General features: G+C 40.2%; 1 protein-coding gene across 6 annotated transcripts in view; it reads left to right on the forward strand.

The window, feature by feature from the left end:
- The window catches only part of LOC107093236 (homeobox protein Hox-B3a), a 41,626-nt gene that overhangs the window by 3,438 nt on the left and 22,409 nt on the right, over positions 1-15,779 (forward strand). The window contains exons 1-2 of one of the 6 annotated variants that reach the window (XM_015388162.1): positions 6,875-7,157; positions 10,983-11,158. The exons of 1 other annotated variant lie outside the window; for it this stretch is intronic. The gene's annotated coding sequence lies outside the window, so the exon portion shown is untranslated. Of the gene's footprint in view, positions 1-6,874; positions 7,158-7,833; positions 7,995-10,650; positions 11,159-11,827; positions 11,965-15,779 lie in introns of those variants that run through there. 4 more of the 6 variants (XM_015388157.1, XM_015388168.1, XM_015388160.1 and 1 more) reach the window with 4 other exon arrangements.

Raw genomic sequence — 15,779 nt, forward strand, 5'->3', positions numbered from 1 at the left:
GAGGAGAGAAAGCAGGCCTCTGATTGGTCAATTCTACACCTGCTCTACATTATTCGTATTTTCTGCCTAATGGCAGAAACTGTGGCTGTAGCGCCATCCACAACACCTGGCACGCCTCGGACACTATCACCGTGCAGGACGCTAGTTTGTAGCTCTGTGCGACGGTCTGTTGGTTTGCACCCGAAGCCAAAGCACGAAGCGCCACGGCCAGTCTATGGCGAAAACACTCAAGGATGAAACGTGTGTCATTCGGCGTTGAATGAGGGGTTGTAGGCAGCTAACAACCTCAAACCGACACACAGACACCCACAATCCTATCTAGTTCCTGATTGTCCCTCTTGCGTTGTGGCGTTGAATAACACAGCGCAGACCACGCTTCAATATTGGGCATAAATCAAAAATATCTGCATCATACCTGCGACAAGCTAACTGTGACGCACTGCTGAGGGAGGATAACCAGCCCTTAAGATGGTACAATGGCCTCCTGATGGAAGTTTTTACAGTAACAATTAATGTTAAGATAAATATGAATGTTTATAATTTGTACATTTGCATGTTTTTTTCTCGTAAATTTAAGCATTATTCTCATAATTTTTCTACCCTTTCCTACTAAATTTGGATCCTTATAATCTCATAAATTTGTGTTTTTTTATTCTCATAAATATGACACTTAATACATATTGCTGAGTTTTCAGTGTTATGCTTTTTTTTCTTGCTTCTCGTTTTCTGGTTTAATGGTAGGTGGTGAATTACTGCCACCAACTGGTAAGGAGTGTAACAGCTCCTTCAGGGGGTGTTAAAGTTTTTATGTTTACCTGTACATTTTTGGTCAGTTATTTATAAAGTGGTAATTTTTTACCTGCAAGTTTGTTATTTTACCAAAGAACTTTGGATTTTTACAGATAAATGTGCGGTCTATACTTCTTTTGTTGGAAATTTGTAAATTAATAGCTGATTTTTTATAGCATCTGAAATTTTTCTCACAGATGAAACTTCTCTCTTTGTTGAAGAGGAAAATTTACAGTTCTTAAATGTATTCAGGTTAGTAATTTACATTTAAGTTTAAATGATATTGTCACCATTTATTTGTCTTTGCATCAATCATATGGTGAGTTGGTAAAACAATGCTACACAGATGTTAAACCATGGCTTCTGACCATATATGGAGTCCAGGATTATTTGGGTTATTTGGACCAAACTATCAGATCATTTGTAGACATAACCTAATTTAGGAAGATAAAACTTTTTTATTCGCTTTCTCTGAGATCCACTTTGTGCAACAAGGTGTTTTTGTCAAATATCCCATAAAACAAAGTGAGCGTCTTTTGTTGGGATCTAAAATGATACAGAATATTAATTTGTTGATGAGAATTATTGATTTTACTTTCATAGAGAAAACCAAAGAACAACAGAAACATGTAGGCCATGAGCTGCATTGTGAACAAGAAGACTCTGCAGACTCCCTGCCTCGTTCTTTCACATCACTGTGAGTTGAAGAAAGGAGGCAGGGAGTCAGCCGGCAGGTGAAGGGGGAGCATGCTCTCTGTCTGTTAGGATGATCTGCTCCTGATGAAGCTTTTAACAACAGCTGCAAACAGGAAGCTAAATGCTGCAGGAGTTCACTCGATGCACGCGGCCACTGTCTTGCACGTCAGACTTTATGCACGGGTAAAGGGATGTAGCTGCTCAGGTGACTCCTGTGTTGAGTTCCAGGAAGGCAGAATGAATTCCGATCGCCTCTCGCTCCCACACACGCTGATCTTTGGCCCACAGAGTCTCGTAGTGGTTTGCTAATTATCAGACAAATCGCCCGCATTTCCCCCCCCTTTGGCTCGTTGCATCCACGCGGTGCCAGAGAAATTTATTATTCTGGAGAGCGCGAGGAGCTGAGGAGGTCAGAGCCCAGGCGCGCGTGCTGCAGGAGAAGGTCTTCACTGAGATATATGGCAGAGAGTGGCTGTGGATGTGTGCGCAGAAGAGAGAGGCTCTGGGAGATTTTTAAAAGCTCTCATCTATTAAGCATTAAAAAGCTGGAGTCAGATAATGGCTGCCAAGTGCAACAGGCGCGTGCACAGCTTCTTTGAGGAGGCCGCTCTGTTGGGCTGATCCGTATTTCATGTTTCTAGGTGATTAAAGAGAGGCGGACTGTTCGAACCAGTTCATTCCGCATCAGATCCCAGTTTGACACAGATTGAAATAATGTGCATTTTGGTCTCTTCTCCTTCTTTTAACAACACATATTCTCGTGCAATCAAAGCTGAAGCTGAGACCTGAACTGGTTTGTTATAACACTGTTACATGTGAGTGATAAATATGCTTCTGTGGCCTGAATGACTAATAATGGAGCATTAGCCCTCTGAGCGTGTTGGTGTTACTGGATTAACCTTCTCTGCTGTGCATGTTTCACAGCATCAGTCTGGCTGGAATTAGAGGATGCATTCTGCTTATTATCATATATTTAGGCATCGTCTTTGAGCGATAGCAGCTTTTTGATTGGACAATTTAATACAATATTAAGAAGACAATTTAAGGAGCTATTTGCTAAAGAGAAAAGGTTAAAGAGCCTTCTTTAAATCAAACTAAGGGTAAAAACTGACCTTCAGGAAGTTTCTGTGGAGTAGATTAGGTAGGATGTTGAATGCTCTGATATAAAGTTAACAATGACAACATTTTTGAATCTCTAAAAACAGGGCAACCAGATTAGAAAACACTAATGAGAAATTATTTTTCATTTCAGTAATGGACCATGTGGGATTTGAAAAAATATCCACCACAAATCTAAAGCTGTTGAATTGTTTTCAGGGAGGTTATTACCTATTTATCTGCTCTGTTTTACTTAGCGGAGGGATAGTGACTGGGATCTATAAGCAGACCAACTGATGCAAGAGGACCTTAGAAGGAATCCAGGAAATTAACATGTTAAACCGTCTCTCCAACAATGCAAAGTTTCTTCAAGAGTGACAAAAAATATATATATTATTTTTTTTTTTACTGCAAATTTTCCATCCATTTGAAAAGAAAGACAGAAAAGGAAAATAAATTAGATTTAGATACAATAATAATGATAATAATGTGTGGTCGCTGTTCCGGTCATCCTTTTTTTCACAAAGAAACGTTTTTGCTGCGTCTGTTTGTTTAAAGCGAAGTTAATTATTGATGGAACCAACCTGATTGAATTCTACTAAGGCTCACTGATCCAAGAAGTTGATATATATACATATAAGTACATATAAAAGTACAGATTTAAGTACATATATACTGCAAAAACTTTAATTCTAAATAAACAATTTTTTGTATCCGCAGGTAGAAGCCGACAGGCGGGTCGCTTCAACGCTGCTAGAAGTTTGAAGTCGGTTTTCATGACTTGCTTGTTGGCAGAATGTGGATTTTAAACATGTTATTTTTGAAGTCAGTATTGATTGATAAACGGTTCTCTGTTGGCTTTGCTTAGACTGGTGTGGAAGGATAACTGGTCCGGTTATGATGTTCTACATGCTGCAGGCGCTGCCTATATATAAATAAGCATTTTCCAGCTCATACTAAATATGGAAGTTGCCCACAAGACATTAATAATCACACTGCAAAAAAAGTAAAAGTGCATTTCTTCTTGAATTGAGGAGGAAAGGGAGACAATTTACATTTAAAATAAGAAAACAATGCATTCTGTTATTTCAAGTGCATATTAACTAATTATCTTATTTTAAGTGTAAAAATACTCATAGGAAAATCCTCATATTAAGGTTAAAAACACTAAATTTAAGCCATGTTTACCTATTTCCAGCTCGCTTTTGCAGCGCACACCAAATCATCGTACAAACTGTACAAAACACAGCACTAAATAATGTATTACTTATTACCTCACTTGTAAATAATATATATATCTATAAATATATATACTATGTTTTATGGTATATTATATATATATGTTTGTTATTTCTGCTTGTTTATGAAGTGACCGGTTTTCAGGCTTTTAATGACATGAAGAGGTAAAACTCAGCTCCTTTCTTTCATTTTATGTTGGATTTAAACAAAATATGTCATCTAAGGATTTTTTTAAGCTAATATGGGTGATATTATTCAATACAGGGTAATTTGTTTATTTCCCCTAATTTTACCATCGTATTCTTTTATTTTTCCACATCTGATTTTTTTTTTAATTCCCCCGCTATGATATGATTCTACAAATGTTTGGAAACAGATGCTGTCTCCATTGAACATGTGTTACCAACCGATGCTCTTCTCTGTTCATCCAGTGTCAAGCTTTATGTTCTGTGTAAATAGACCAGAAATATAAATAAACGACTGAACGTGTAATTTTTCCAGTTTATTCAATGTTTATTTCTCTTATAAAGCGGGATCATCACCTATAGGGTCGTTGCTGCTTCCTGATTTTTGCGGGATTGTATTTCTATTGTTAGATTTAGATTTTCCCCCTTTTTTCAGAAAAAAATACCTTTATTTTTTTTTCTTTTCACATCCACTCTTATAGGGTTTAAGCGCTGGGATAAATATTTGTCCCATTAAATAATTTCATATAATCCAAGTGTTGGTTTTTGCCTGCAAAGCTGTCTGCAGAGATGATGTGGCTGCGATGATTTATCTGTTCCGGCCAGGAGTGATCCTGCTACATTACATCCTGTAATCTCATTTTAAATCACAAGCCGTCTTTCCGTTTTTCTCCGGTTCTCCACCTAATTTAGCAGAAGCTCCAACGCGCGGCTCTAACGCAGCTTGGACATGTATGTCCCTCCTCCCCCCCAAACACCATAGATCTTCTATTCCCTCAGCCTAAAAGCGCAGAAAAAATATATTCCAACGCTTAAACGGGTTTAATTTTGTAGATTTAACCTCACCCATCTATATATGTTGGAGCAGTATTATGTACACACGTTTTTCTTTTTCTATTTTTTTTTTCAGACATTACGGAAAAGGAACGGGCCGGTGCAATAGCTCAAGCCTTGACAACCAAATAGATAATCAACAAGACGAATGGCTTCTTTTGGGAGGTGCGGCTCTCGTATTAATTTTCATTTTCTTTTCTTTGAGCATGTATCGAAAATGGAGAACAATATGAAGGGGAACGAGAAATAGCATTCCTCTCTGTGAACTTTAAACAAAAAGACTCTGCCCCCCAAATTGGTGCGTTCAGGCACAAAGAAGATTCCAAGATCCTCTATTTGTTGCCTGATATGATATATNTTTTTTCTTGTCATTCCAGCTTAATGCGGGTTTAAATCCATCTTTATTCTATTATATTGTTTTTTTCATTCTCAGAGATTTAATTGATGCATCAGATTTAAGATTTTCTGATCAAAAATCAAATTGTTTTTGTTTTTCTTCATATCCCGGCTAATAGATTCCATCGATTGTTTCTCTTTTTCTCTCTTTTCCTTTTAAATGTAACAAACCACAGGAGTTTAATCTGATTCAGGGAGGCTGAAGGAAAAGCTCGTTGCGCGGTGATATTTTCGGCTCCTAAAATCTTCCACTGCTTTGACCTTGAAGTGTTTGTTTCTCTGCTCCCATCACAGGTTAACGGGCTCAGCCTTTTCTTCAGGTCTCGCGCTCTATTGTTCTGCCTGCAGAGGCTCGCGCGCCAGAAGGGATCCAGGGTCCTTTTGTTGGCCTCTGGTTCCTTCTGCCTCCTCGGTGTCCTTCTCTCTCTCTGTTAATCTGACATACTGTCTTTGTTTCACTTTATTTCATACTCAGCTGCTGTTTCTTTTTTTTCTTTACCAAATTTCCCTCACCCACATAAACACACCTCTATATCTGTAGAAATCATTCTTAGCAGAAAGCGATTTTGTGGGAGATTTTACTTCAAACAAAAGACTTTGATTTATTTCTGTCAATAGACTAAAGGAAATAAATGACATTTAAAAGCTGCTTTTTAGTCATTCTGAAAATGAGTTTATGATATTTTCTTCTTTCCACCTCGAATGGTAAAAATCTGAAAGCCTCCGTTTTACCTACTTCGACATTTTATTTTATTTTGTTTATTTTCATATCTCGGGATTTTTATTATTGTTATTTTTATTATTCAGTTTTGCTTAAATTGACATCGGAAAAAAACAGCTAAATTATTGCCGCTGTGTCAAGTAAATAGTTGCCTATAATTTCCTTTAACTAGAATCATTTTTATAAAGAAATCGGGTTCAGAAGGAATCATTTAAATGCAGAGCGACGGAAAATATGCACTGGTCTAAAAATACATTTTAAATAACTTTATTTACCCTTAATTTGGCAAATAAAAACGTATGTGTTGTCGAATTAAATATTTGTTTCCTTAAAGTAAAATAGTTAGGTACTGTGCATTTGAAATAGCCGTTATTTTAATTAGTAAATCAGTCATATTTACCTGCTCAAATCAAGGGAAGATAAAACTACTGAATAAAAATTGAATTATTTTGCAGACAGAGATGATTGTGATGCAAGCGACCATTTTACTAACGAAAAAACTCACTGGTGGTGATCGTTTTATAAAATTATTATAATTTTTATTTGCCAAATTTATCTCACAGTTTAAATCTAAAAGCCGGAGGTGAGCACAGAGCTCTGCCTTTGTTTTCTCTTTTTTTTTCCATTTCATTTTTGTCCCAAACTGTGTGCATGTATGCGGGTGGGTCCCAGTGCACGGAAAGACTCATGGTTGCACCCCCCCACCCCCCCAGACCCCCGTCATGGCCACCACGTCATGTGCTTCATTAAATAATTAATGCAGAGGTTGCAGAAGCGATATGGATTCGCTGGGAATATAACGGACAGGATGTCGCTTTGCTCCAAGTGTGCGTGTGTGCCTGACGTGGAAAATTCAACTGTCCTTTAAAAAAAATATAGAGCCCCCCCTCGGCAGCGGAGGAGGGGGGGGGGGATGAAGAGAGAGAGAGAGAAAGAGAGAGAGAGGGGGAAGAAGAGAAGACACCGGGAAACGCCAACAGAGAGAGAGAGAGCAGGAGAAAAGTGAGAAGGAGGCTGCAATCAAACAAATTTGGACGGGTGTGCGTCTTGCGGGTCGCTGTGGACACCGGGAGTACTGCGGAAGGAACAGGGACTGCATGGGGGGAGAGCCCACTTCTTCTTCTTCTTCTTCTTCCTGTGCGCCGCGCCGCCTTCGCCCGCATCCCACCCACTGAATCACGGGCTGTTCTAACAACTTGGTAAATATGCCCCCAAATCCTCATCTTTCGCCGTGTTTCCTCATGGTGCATGTGGCTGTCGTGTTGTTTACACATCACGCCCCCCCCCCCCCCCCACACACACACACTCACACACACACACACCCGTCATCATCAGCCATTGTTTATAGGTGGAGGAGATACAGCAGCCTGCAATAAGGGAGGGAGAAGTTAGCCGATGGCTGTTTCTATCTTGGATGTTCTTCTCCATCTTTCTCCCATCAGCTCCCGTTTGCCTCCACATCTCTCTATCGCTGGAGTCCTCCCCCCTCTCCCTCACCCCCTCCCTCCCCTCCCTCCCCCCTTGCAGCCAGCTACTTCTCCTGATTTATAGTGAGGCAGGGTGTCAGCGTGCGGCCGCGGCTGCCATTGTGATTTTGTGAAGGAGAGCTGTTGTTTATGGCGCAGCCCGCGATAAATCATCAGTTCCAGCAGCGCTGGGGGGGGGGAAATGACGGCCGATGGAGCGATGATACAGCAGACGGAGGTGGAAGAACCGCTGCAGCTCTCTTACCTTCGCTCTGCTCCAGCTAAGTTGTTGCTGTGTTGCTCCCCCCCCAATCATTCACATACTTTCCCCCCATTTTTTCCCACTCTTGATTAATACTCTCGGTCTTCCCCATTTCCTCCATTGCTCTCGCCTACCTAATCAGCTTAGGTTCTTAAATTACTGCAGTGACCTATTAAAGGAAGCTGCTGAAATTTACTGCACAGAGAAGCAAACGACAGCAATCTCCAGGAAACTCTGCTTAACTCACCAACATGCAGGATAATTGTGCTAATATTGCTGCACAAGCTCAGCTAAACCTGTGAAGTGAGGTAAAAATGAGCTGTTGTCCAACTGGGGACATTAAGGTTTCTTCATATCTGTATCAACCCATTTTAACAGAGTATTCTCAAAGTTTATTTCACTTTCTTTTATTATTTCTGTATTTTTATTTCCGTTACTAATAGTGACTCCCTGTCAGACCGAGATGCAGCTTTTCACTATTATTTGTGTCAACATCCAGTATCTTTGGTGTAGCTCAGCTCCTTTTGTCAGACTGCAAAAAATAAAATAAAAAAAATGCACGGAGGGTAAAATAATAATAGAAAAGGTGAAAAAAAGGACCCCCCCCCCCGCCCCCCCATTGTTTCTTTTATTGTCTGTTTATTGGCAAATATTTCTATCCAGCACATGTGTGATCTGGTTCCATTTTTAGCCTGCTAGCAGAGCGAAATGGGGGCGGGAGTAAACATAATTTCATCGGCTAACCTCATAACTCACCGTGGAGCGCGTGATGCGTGTGTGGCGCGTGGGTGTGCAGAAGCAGGTGGTGCAAAGTCAGTGCAAAAACATCTAAAAACAAATAAAAAAAATCTTAAATTAAGTGTATTTTCTCCCTAATTTGAGTGGATAAATAAGATGATCTGCCAAAGGATTTATTATTTTTACTCTTAAAATAAGATAATTAGATAATAAGCACTTGAAGTAAGACAATGCTACATTTTTTTTTTTTCTTATTTTAAATGTAAATTGTATTTTTCCATTCTCAACGTGTCTCACTTACCTCCTCAATTCAAGACAAAATGCACTTACTTGAAGAAAAAATGACTTATTTAGATTGAGATTTTTTTGCAGTGAAAGAACAGAAAAGGACACAAAACATTGGATCAATGCGTTTAATTGGGAAAAAATACATATTAATACATCATATTGAATTATATTATGGATGGATGAATGGGTGGATGGATGGCAGCTTGTTATCCACCTGCAAACTCTCACTCTTTGTTTTAATTGAAGCTCTTAGTTTCCTATAAATGCAATGAAGCCCGTAAGGTTGGCATAAAATGTCTCCCCAGGTGGAGCGAAGCATCACTGCAGCCACCAGATCGTTTATGAAACTGAAGTAAAAATAGTTTCCAACATCCGCAATGTGGTCGCTCTTCTTCAGCTTGTGCTTCACCGAATGATGCATCATTTATTGAAATCTTTTCTGTCTTTGTTGGTTCTTCTTGTGAAAGGTGACAGATTTCAGTAGATGTTTTGGTGGATGGAGGCTAAACCTGTGCTTTTAGCTCCGGAGGCAGTATTGTGTGTTTTTTTTTTCTCCTTCTTTTGATTCGTGTTTACTTTATTAGTTAGTCGTCACTTTACCTATGATTGTGATTTTATACATATTTATATTAAAGCTTAAGGTCAGATAAACAGGAGTAGATGCGCTGAAGAAGGGCATTTAAATCCGGAGAATTGCTCCACTAACCGTTTAGACCGGCAGCCATATTGTTGGCTTGAGTGGTTTATTTTTAGTCTTTTTTTTTGCCCACCCTGCAAAGTATTGACATATTCTTGAATACTTTTTTGCTGAGTTTTTACGTTTAATATGTTATTTATTAAAATCTAAATTTCTCCGTATAAATAAATAATCGTCTGACAACAGAAGAGAGTAAAAGTCAGGTTTTGTTGTGTATAATGAGCAGTTCTTTCGGTTAGAACATGTCAGCAGCTCTATGCCAAAAATCCAAGACAGTTACTCACTGCGTTAGGTCTGACTAATGTGCGCAAAAGACAAGGAAAAAGGAAAAAATAGTTTGAAAAAAGAAGAAAATACATCAGATAAACTATGTTAAATTTACTCAACTTCAAACGAACAAGACTTTCTTTATTGAAGTGTTAAAAAAATGTAAAACTGAAAATACCTCGAGAAAATATCATGAAAATGACTGAAAACGAAGATTTTACCTCTTCTGCTGTTTTTGACTGCCTATAAAATTAATAATAATAATAATAATAATAATAATAATAATAATAATAATAATAATAATAAGGATTATTTTAAGAGATTAAACAAAGAATCACATCACCGCTCCGGCCGTAAACCTGCAGCCCTCTAACCCTTAAAAACCGGACAGACTAAAACAGTCAAACATTATTATTATTATTATTAGTACTAGTATGTATTAATTTTATTATTATTATTATCTTACAATTTTGCAGACATGGAGTTTCTTGCTCCACGCGCCAGTCGGCCGCTTCCCTATCTCCCCTTTACGCGGAAATGACTCACCAGTCGGCAAAAAAAAATCAATAGAAAGCATCTTTGGTAATTTATAATCATCTTAGCGACATTCTGACTCAAAGCTCGTAAAACCGGAGCAACTGCAGCTGAAGGAGGAGCCCCGCGTTAAGCCGCTGTTATCGGTCCCTGTCTGGGAAAGGCCGGGAAGCTGGAGCCATTTGAGCCGGAAATAACTCCAGGAGGAAAGCAGACCGGGGGTTAAATTACTGCTCGGCTGTTCTTCCTAAAATCTAAACGAAAATAAACCAAATCGTTTCGCTTTGCTGGAGATTTTTCTCTTCATTTACTTCCTCCTTGTTGACCGATCTTCTCAGTGGATTTCTTTGTGTCGGTGTGTGAGGGGGTGCGCGCGTGGCACTGGGCCTGTCTATACGCGTGGGCAGATATTAGAGAAAGTGACAGAATGAATTCAAAGCCAAGTGCACGTCTTAAAGATTGATTTGATCTCCAAATATTTGCTATGAACTACAGTTAAAGCGACACGGTCAGCGCCAAGCAATGGAAGCCACTCAGACACCATTCTTCGTAAAAGGCCCAAACTAACAAGTGCAAACGGAAATCAGAGGCACACTCAATCCCTCCTTGCATATTTAATGCAATTTGCGGTTTTCATTGTAATGTTTTGGCATCCGATACCTGAAGAAGTCACATTTCCCTGTCTGAGTGGAGAAGCTGAATACGGAGCATGTTTTCCTTTTTTGAGTCCTCTCATCGCGATAACAAAAGCTTTGTGGGGATCTGTGTGCAGGATGGACACGCAGGTTGCCGTGAACCGTCCTAACCACAGAGGAGCGCCTCCACCACCCCTTCAAAACCCTTATTTCCTCTCTCGCACACTGGGAGTCCTCCACTTGGGTCAGGATCAATCCACGCTGCCGAGCCGCCAGCGGCCAACTGAGCACAAAAGGAATAAAAATCTACAAGGTAACATTCCGAGACGTCAGGGAATATAAAACCGTCAAATATTCGAGGTGGAGAAAAGTAGGAGTCATACCGACGAATCCAGGAGGTTCTGGTCCTTCTGGGTGCTTTAGTAGAGGCATGTTTAGGTGGATTATTCAGAGAACCAGAAGAGCAGCATCATAGAGGAGAGCTGCTTTGGCTTCATGCATCAGAGAAACAAAACACTGATTTCTGATCGCGCTTCTTCCTTCAATGCCTCACAGTGTCCTCTAAGGTTTGCTCTGCTCCCCGAACTGTTCTACAATAAGGACTAAAGGAATAAAAAACGGGTTAATCATTGGTCGCAGTTCTGGTTAAGGACGGTTTGAATGTGCAGATAGGTGGGGGTGGGGAGCGACCCTGCGCCATGCGTCTGAATTTTCCCAAATCTTCCTTTTTCTAAAGGTAAGGAAGTAAAAAGAGGCGCGGATCAGGCTGCGGGCTGCTGGTTTCTATAGCAGATCTATTTTATAGACAGACAGTAAGAAATGCAACTAAATAATAACTATAGTATTTCATTAGAGGTCAGGGGTGAGTTTCAATGGTCGATGGTAGAGCAGGAAACCGAGTCTAACTGCTAATATTGTTCAAGCAAATCAACGAAAGAAGCAAAAACGGTCAAATTGGCGGAAATCAATAATAAAAGAACAAAAAATGCTGCGTCCAAATAAACGAGGATTGGTTTTCCCATCGTAAGTGCAGTGGATGCTGCCCGTCGGCGTCCAGAACACGCTGCGTCCGGCGCGGGTGACCAATCAGCAGGAGAGGAGCCAGCAGGCAGAGAGCAGGTAAACCTCCGCCGCGTCTCCGACGTGTCCCTCATCCCACGCTCCACGGTCACATCAGTCATTATCTGCGTTGTAAATGTGAAGGATGTCTGCGGCTCTCAGAGGTGTCCAAGGGCTGCAGACCTGGGCACAAACGCGCGTGTGTGTGTGTGTGTGTGGGTGTGTGTGTGAGTTGGAATGGAAAAGCTAACAGAGATGGAGTCAAAAAGGGCGCCGCGTCACGTCGCCTCGCGCTCCCTCTGCTTCCTTCCTCATTTTACCTGCAGTGTGCAGAGAGCCTCGGACAGGGAGGTGTTGGTGGAAGGAGAGTGACTGTGATGAAAAGGACAGAGACCTGATGGCTCAGAGAGAAGAGAGGAGATGCGTGTTTGGCCGCTTGTGATTTATGATAGTGTGAATGGATTGCTTACTCAAGAAGCCCCCCCCTCCATTCTTTCCTGCTTTTCTTACCCACATATTGTCATGTGCTTTCCTGCCCCCAACAAGCAGAAAATGCCAGAGGGGAGAAGAGAAAAAGAACACTGCTGAATGAATGTGACCTGAAATTATCAGACCGCAAATTTCTTTCAAATGATATTTATTTAATCTAAATGTGTTTTTAGAATAGAAAAGAATAGAATAGAATTTCCAAAAAGTTAAAAATCAATCCGCTGGACTTTGTTTCCAAGTTTGAAGATGTTTTGCTTCCCATCCAGGAAGCTTTTTCAATTGAAAATGTCAGAAATAGCGTTTAGTTCCAGGCTTTATGCTGCAGCCCAACAAAGCCTTGCTTTGTTTTAGGAAACATGCTAATTTAAAGGGTCCTCCTGAAACGTCTTCAAACTTGGAAACAAAGTGTAGTGGACTTTTAACTTTTCGGAAATACTTTTCTATTCTATCGCTGGTGAATCCAGGTCATAGTCATTCCAAAAAGGAAAAAAAAACGTCTAATTTTGAAGACGTTTCGGGTCAATTTGCATGTTTACTAAGTCAAAGCAAGGCTTTGCTGGGCTGCTGTATAAAACCTGGAACTCAATGTTATTTCTGACATTTTCAATTGAAAAGCTTCCTAGATGGGAAGCTAAACGTCTTCAAACTTGGAAACAAAGTCCAGTGGATTGTTTTTAACTTTTTGGAATGACTTTGACCTGGATGACTGAGAATCTTCACCATAGAATTAAATAGAAATCACTTTAATGTCCCACGATGGGTAAATTCTGGTGTTTACAGCAGCAAAAAGAGGAAAATTAGTGGTTTTAAGTTGAAGTTAGATACAGAATAAAAGCAGCTGTACAGCCTCTGCACATAAAATGTTCATTTAGAGGAAACTATTATTCTATAGATTCAGAGACTTTCTCTTCCTCCCTGGAATACGTCTGTTTGTTGTTACGGTCACTTTGAAAAAGCGTTAAAAAGAGCTGAAAACATTTTGTAAATCAGTGATTATGGTCTGTTGATCTGTTTATTTAAAATCATTATCTTGTCATCCTTTCTGATGAACATTGCACTATAGAATATGTAAAAAAAAAAAAAAAAACAAATCAAGGGGAGATTTCATTCTATATAAAGCGTCGTCTTATTTTCAGCTCAATTCTAAAAACCTTTCAAGCGTTTTCCTACATTTGCAGGTTTGGGTCTGATTCTGTGTAAATATGACCAAAAGTGATGTAAAACAGGGAGAAGTTGAGGGAAATGGCCCAGGCTGGTTTCCATCAGCATGTTTGACCTGTTGGGGTTTTTCCTCGCTGCCACACCGGGACTCTAACGGCTTCATGAAGCCACAGCAGCTCCTTTAACTTTGTGATGTAATTGATTTTTTCATACATCACTGCCAAACTATGGGAAAAGCACAATCAGAGTGAAATAAAGACACGATGCTGCTGCGCTGTGTGACGGCTGACAGCTCTGGCTCAGATCCATACAGCTACTCTCCTCCGCTGTAACATCCTGAACGCTGGGCCCCGCCTGCCCTGATTTTATTACAGGAGTCTGGGAAAAGGAGCATGTTGTTAGGAACCCGATATGGTCCAGGTAGTCGGATGCCTCATTCCGAGGCAGAACCAGACAAAAGAAAATCCAGGTTTAGGGCAAATAGAGACTCAACAAAGAGGAATAATTCCACAAACAATGATTTATTGCATATGAAAACATAAAATATGCTTCAACAGGATATTAACGTTAAGACCGAATATGCTTTAGAGACTGTACAGTCAGAGAGAATTTACAAATCGAATTATTTGTTCAATAAGTTCTGTTCAGGATCCAGAAGTGGTTCCGATGCATCAGCAGATGTCAGAATGTTCCGGTAGACGCCCCCCCGTCCATCCAGTGCTTAACAGATTTGGTTGGCTTGGCACTTTTTTGGCCCTAGAGCAAAAAGGGCAATTTGACCCCTGCGCCCAAAGCAACCCCCCACCCCCTACCCCCCCACTGATGATGTCCGGCTTCCTTTGAGTTTGTGGTTAAAGATTAGCATCACTGATAACCATTAACTGGGTGCTAAGTGAAGGAGCTGATGGCAGGACTTTCTGGTTCTGCTTCCTGAGTGAAGACACGGGATGAAGGAACGGCCGAGGATTTTAACAGAAAAAGATGATAACGTTATAACATTTATGTCTGATTTATTAGAAATAGGGAAAAAAGGCCTTAAGAACATAAATAAAATGCCAATTTTGATATAAATGAGGCTAAATTCTGCCTGATATCTACCTAATATCTGTAAATCACTATTTATCTATCTAGTCATTTTAAACATGACTTTTTACAGCAAAGAGAATCCGAGGAACAGAAGGTGTCATGGTGGAATGTGATGCTTTGCCATGTTTCCATATGTCAACTTGATTAGCTGAAACCAAAGACTCAAACGTTCCTTAGAAAGAAAAGCCTTCTTCCTTCTGGTTCTTCAGTCGTCCCTAAAAGTCACCTGCTGGAGAAGCAGGCCTCCAGATTAAGATCCTGTTTAGAGGAACAGTCTGAGCGCAGCAGAACTGGAGAGATAAATCTGAATAGTGTCTCGGTTTGGAGGCCGGTGAGACGAATAGTGCTGAAATGTTGAAATGTCTTCCACCTGAAGCTAGCTGCTGGGAACAGATCCTGTCATGCAAGTTGAAGCTTGCCCGTTTGGTTTGGATGTGTCTGCAGTGATAATGATGACGGTAGAACTAAATGACCTTTAGACCTTTTTTTACACCTTAAAGGACACAAATAAAAGGTTCATTTTTAAAGAAAAAGTGCAGAAATGTTCGCATGTTGGAATCAGGTCTGCCTTCATCCAGCAATGCAGTTCAATTTAATTTATTTCCATAGCGCAAATTCACACTACAGTTGTCTTCTAAAGGCGCTTCCCAGTTCACCAGATCATCCAATCAAATGGATTCAGTTTTCTATCTAAGGAAAACCAGCTGATTGCATAAGAACCTCCAGCAGAACCAGTTAATGCACAGACCATTTGTAGATGATCACGAAAGTATTACAACTAAATGTTATTGTTTGAGAACAAATCCTGCAGCAATAGCTCCTCATTTACTGCTGCAAGCTAAATATTTGGCTAATTAGTATCAAGCGGCCAGTTTCACCACCATCCTTAGACCTCTACGAGGTTTCAAAACGTATTTACATTTTTCTTTTTTTCAGGAAAACGAACTTTTTCATTCGGCACCACTCTACATGTTCTCTGGACTTTTTTTTTTCTGTTAATGAATAATTTTGATGAAAAAGTTGCCGCTCCATCATTTAAAGGGGAGGTGATGGCCTAGAGGTTAGAGCAGTTTCCTTCAGCATCTCTGCTTCTGTCTCCAGAAGAACCAGGCTCACACTGAGCCTGGTTCTTCTGGAGA

Source organism: Cyprinodon variegatus, unplaced genomic scaffold (genome assembly GCF_000732505.1).
Source record: "Cyprinodon variegatus isolate N-32 unplaced genomic scaffold, C_variegatus-1.0 Scaffold415, whole genome shotgun sequence".
In the NCBI taxonomy this organism is placed as follows: Eukaryota; Metazoa; Chordata; class Actinopteri; order Cyprinodontiformes; family Cyprinodontidae; genus Cyprinodon; species Cyprinodon variegatus.